Source organism: Syzygium oleosum, unplaced genomic scaffold (genome assembly GCF_021117445.2).
Source record: "Syzygium oleosum isolate NSW1041296 unplaced genomic scaffold, Sole_v2.1 Sole_v2.02, whole genome shotgun sequence".
Classification (NCBI taxonomy): domain Eukaryota; kingdom Viridiplantae; phylum Streptophyta; class Magnoliopsida; order Myrtales; family Myrtaceae; genus Syzygium; species Syzygium oleosum.
In genome coordinates, this window is record NW_026607486.1 from 7,191,197 (window position 1) to 7,196,086 (window position 4,890).

Genomic DNA, 4,890 nt, shown 5'->3' on the forward strand with positions numbered 1-4,890 from the left:
TTGGACACCGATTAAAAATTTTAAAAAAAAATTATGGAGGCCCTTTCCTTGGATAAATTAAAATTTTCTTTTTCAGCACTTGGGTAAATTATTTTTTTTAAAAAAATAAAAAATAAAAAAACAGACAATAAAAGAAACCAGGATTCGCCGCTAACCCTTTCCTTCGTCGTTAATTAAAAAAAAAATACAAAAAGAAAAACATAAATAAAACGAAGATCTTTTCATTAGTCCGAACTGATCATGATGATAATGATAATAATAATAAACTAATCAAAAAAGACAGGAGAACCAATTGAAAAAGCGCAATGTGTGTGGGTCCCCCCCCGGGAATATAAAAATATAATTTAAAATTCGCATGTGGCTGAGATGAACCCAAAAAAAAAAATAAAAATAAAAAACAGAAGCACGCTCGGCTGTCCCAGCTCTCTCTCTCTCTCTCCCTTCTTCGGCTTCTTCACGTATATAAATATGTTCGCCCCTGTTTCCATTCCCATCGTCATCCAACCGAAACCACCGTCTTCGTACGAGCGCCGGAGCTCCCGGGATTCTCCTCGCGGGAAGCGGAGTACGGACGCGACCCGTCGCGGCGGATGGGCTGCCGTCCCCGCCTCCGGTGCTGGATCTGCCCGCGCGAGCTCTGACGGTGAGTTTGAACTGCTGCGGTTGGTTGGGCTCGTTGTGTGTTTCGCGTTCTTGTTCGACCCGCGGCTGTGGAGTTGATGATTGTTTCGAGAGAGTTCTCGGAGCATGTTTCGTGGGTATGGAGGTCGTCGTTTGGTTTTCATTTTTTTTTAACCTTAGAATTCTTGGGTCGTGAAATTCTGTCTTCGTTTTGCGCGTTGAATGCGACCTGAGCTTGTCTTGCTGTTTCTGTCCGCGGTGCTGTTTGAGTTCGAGGTTGGTTTGGCGTTTGCAAGGTGACTAGATCCTCCGGTTCTCGTGTTTGGTAACGAACAAGAGTTGCGGGAAACGGAATTGCTTGGTTGCGATTGTGCTCTTGCTCTGCGAGAAGCTGGATTTGGTCGGGATTTCCGGGTTTATTAAGGATCGGTCGGTTGAAGCTCTTGAGAAATGATGAATTTGTTCTCCGTGGAGATGGGTTTGTTTTCTTGGAGCATCTGTGTTTTTTGATGCCGTCTTTCACGCGTCTGTTGCTCTTGGTCGATTCTTGCATATGTTTAGTTTTTGATGGCGTTTGCTTGAATTTGAATTTGAATTAGAGTTCTTTGGAGGAGTTATAGTGAATTTGAGTCTGATATGTTAATATAAGGACCTTGCTTATTTGTAGAACATGGAACAGAATTTAGTTGGCATTAGCATCTTGAATTTTCTCCCTACTGATGAGATGGGAAGTGTTTCTTCGGAGCTATGTTGGTGGCTTGGTTGCAGAGAGTGTTCTGTTATGTCATGACACTGTGTTCTCAATTAACAAAACAATTGATGTTGTCAGATAAATGGTTCATGAATGCTAGAGGCAGGGGAAAAACATGCAATGGTTTGCCATCAGACTCCCATTCGTTGACAATAACGTTCCTTGATCTTTCTTGGCTTTCCATTAAGTTTCAAACTAATCTATTTGAGAAGTTTGATTCTATCTTTTGTTACTTGAGTGCATAGGCTAATCAGCCTTTGTCTATGCTAATTACATTCTTTTGGCTTTATAAGTAAGGAGCTTGTATGTGTGACAGGTTTTTGCTTCCCCCAGCTGACTGCAGGTTCTCCTGGAAGAGGCATCATCTAACCTGGGAGTTTTCATCAACTTTCTTTATCATGTCAAAGCATGTTGAGCAGTCATTTTATCGAAGTAAAGGAACAGCTGAGCAGTCTTTGCATTCTTATCAATCTGTCTGGATGGCTCACTGGGTACGAACAAGGTGTAAATCTGTACCCCTTACTCAGAATCAGTTATCAACTAATCACGAGTTCATGGAAAATGATTCTGAGGTTAAGCGGAACTGGCTTGTTAGCGGACCAGATAGTCTGTGTCAATTAGCTGGCAAACAATTTTGTGACGTAGCAGCATCAGGATCTGCTAAAATGCAAAATGAGAATTTAGAGATGATTTCGGAAGATTTCATGAAAGAAAGATTAGCACCCCAACCCTTTGTTTTGTCTGGCCTTTACCCAAATGGAGATGGTTCTTTGACTCTTAAGAATGACCAAGCTGCTAACTTCTTTGCTGAATCATTGAGGCCACATGTTGATACAAATACTTCTCCTCTATGTCTAGATAGAAAAGAGAGAACATCTTTTTGGGCTCCTCCTGAGGCAGAAACTCAATCAAGGGAATGCCATCTGGAATTTGGAGGTTCAACCTATAATTCTGGAATGCCAGTGAAATCACATAGTTTTCTTGAGAAGAAGAAACTAGTTGTTTCTAGCTCTTTTCATGGTAATCATTTATCATCTAGCTCTCAAGGTATTCCAGATGGACTAGAAGCTGGGGGAACTGCCATTGTTACCTCCCTGGACAGACAAAAAAATATTACTAGATCGAGCACTTCTTTGACGGCCAAAGGACACTTCAGAAACATTCAATTTTCTCAGCTGCAGCATGACCATCGTGACTATCACCCTTGCTCAGCTGTTTATATTGGTCAGAAGAAAGATGAGAGTATGCTGCATTCCCAAATATCCGAGACTGCAATATGTGATGGTGCTCCGCTACTAAATGATCCTATGACAAGCAAAAACCCAATAACAGTCTTAGCGGTCAAAAAGTACCAGAAAATTCAAGATCATTTCACTAATAAGTTCTTTCCATGCCAGAGTAGTCCACCAGAGGGGTCTAAGCTGGAAAAATTACGCCAGGAATATTCTTCTCGACCAGGACATTCTTTTCTTGATGTAGACACAATGAAAATATGCACCAGTGCAGACTCTGCCAAAGGATTTTCGAGTTTCCAGCCAAAAATTTCTCAAACAACACAGCACTTGTTCTTTAGTAAAAACTTTGGTGTTAACTTGTCTAAAGGGGGTCAAATCATCAGGGAGTCAACAGTATCGGCCAAATGTAATGGACATGCATTTGGTGAAGTTCTTAGCTTGTCTCCAAATAATTTGCGTAGTCAGCATGGAGTGAAGCTTCAACCTTTATGGAGCTCTACAGACAGTGAAGAAAAGGAAGATGCTGCAGATGGCAGAACTTCTGTGATGGCAATGAAGAATGAATCATCTGCTGAAACTGATACAATGGACATGGATGCTTTTCGGGAGAATCATCTTTCTGGTATGTGTACCTACACCTGCTATCATTACAGAACCACGGTCGTCCTTTTACTCTGGCAGTGCTGCAATCCTTTAGCTTCACTTCAGATGCTCCATTAAGATTAATTTCTATATAGTTCTGCTGTTATTTAGGTCTCTTGGACATTTTCATTTTTACTATTGTGTTGCATGTTGCTAATTTTTATTTTTTCACTTTTGATTGCAGGAGATGCTTCATCACCAGTGAACAAGGTAATGGTTGCCAAATTTGCTCTCTTCGATAAGTTTAACCGTTCATTGGTTTATTCTTTATTAATGAAGCTGGCTTGTTTCTTGATGCTTGGTGGAGGATACAGACTTTCTATAATCTTTTGTATTGAGGTCCTTGCTATGTCAACTAAATATATCGTTTGCTGAGTTACATATAGTTTATAACTATGCTAAGTCATAAACCCAGTGGGCATTCTATTTTTTGTTCTAGTTTTCCCTCCTTAGGGCTGATGGAGGTCTAATCTGATGAGAGGCATCTCTCTTGATCTAGAAGTGTTTTGTCGTTTATGAGACAACTGTTGTTAAAGTCCTTGCAGATATCCTTGAGCATTATCAGTCATTATTCATCTCTTATGGCTAAACTAAGATTATGCCATTGCTGCACGGTGCAATGAAGATGGTCTTCAAGTTGTCGGAAAGAGCTACTTAAAATATCATGCTGTCAGCTACCTACGTAAAATAATGCTGATATACTGGAAGACATGCATACGAATAAGTTATGACAATTTACTAAGTTAATGCTTGGAGTTTGAGGCATGAGCGATCAATGGATTTGAAGTCAAAAGAAAAGCTTAGAATTGCATTTGCTTATAGTGTTTTATCTCCTAATGTATGCTGGAAGCAGTGCTTTTGAAGCATTAGATTGTTGCAACCTAGTTTACAGGGTTTCTGTTACCACTTAGTTACGGCCACCTTTGACATTGCAGGACATTGTTATGCCCCAAAAGCTATCGCTCTCTCTGGCTGCTGCCACTTCAGCTGGTGAAGTTGGAGGCAAGGCAGTAAATGGGGATTTGCCTGAGACAAAAGTCCCAAAACGGAAGCATCTTGAACTTACATCTTTGTCAAGCTCTATTGATGAGAGGGAGCCAAGTACATCGAAAACCCAGAGTTTGGACATGGAGCAACTCTTTTCTCATGCTGATCAGGTGACAGATTCAAAATCCCAAACTTACTTCTGCAGTCATGGGGGACCAGAGCAAAGAAACGGATGGCTGAAGCGATTGAAGACTTTACCTCATGGTGGTGAAAGCTTAAAAGTTGGGGGTGCTTGTTCCTCCGGAAAGGACAATGAGTTAGTTGGCAAAGTTATGAAGCAGAGGACGACAAGCCCAGAACAGATCATTGGTAATTGTCATGACAAAGAACAGATGGCTTTAGGTCAATTTGCTTTGTTAGCAAAAGATGGTGGATCATCTTCCAGTGGTTCTGTTGGGAAGAGTCGAGGTGCATTGCTTTCACACCCTTGGATTCGGCGGTGGTGTCGCAGCCCAGCTGCTTCCTTGCAAAAGAAGCCTGAAGCCTTCGTGCTCTGCGAGCCACATAGTACAAAGGCATCAGTCGATGAGTTTCAAAAGAAGCAATTTCCAAGCATAGCTGCTATGGCTTTGATGGGTAAGGCCATGAATGGCT

The 4,890-nt window shown here is 41.3% G+C and overlaps 1 pseudogene; it reads left to right on the forward strand.

The window, feature by feature from the left end:
• The first annotated feature begins 453 nt into the window (after nt 1-453).
• LOC115689412 (uncharacterized) lies at nt 454-4,661 on the forward strand (annotated as a pseudogene).
• The last annotated feature ends 229 nt before the right edge of the window (nt 4,662-4,890 follow it).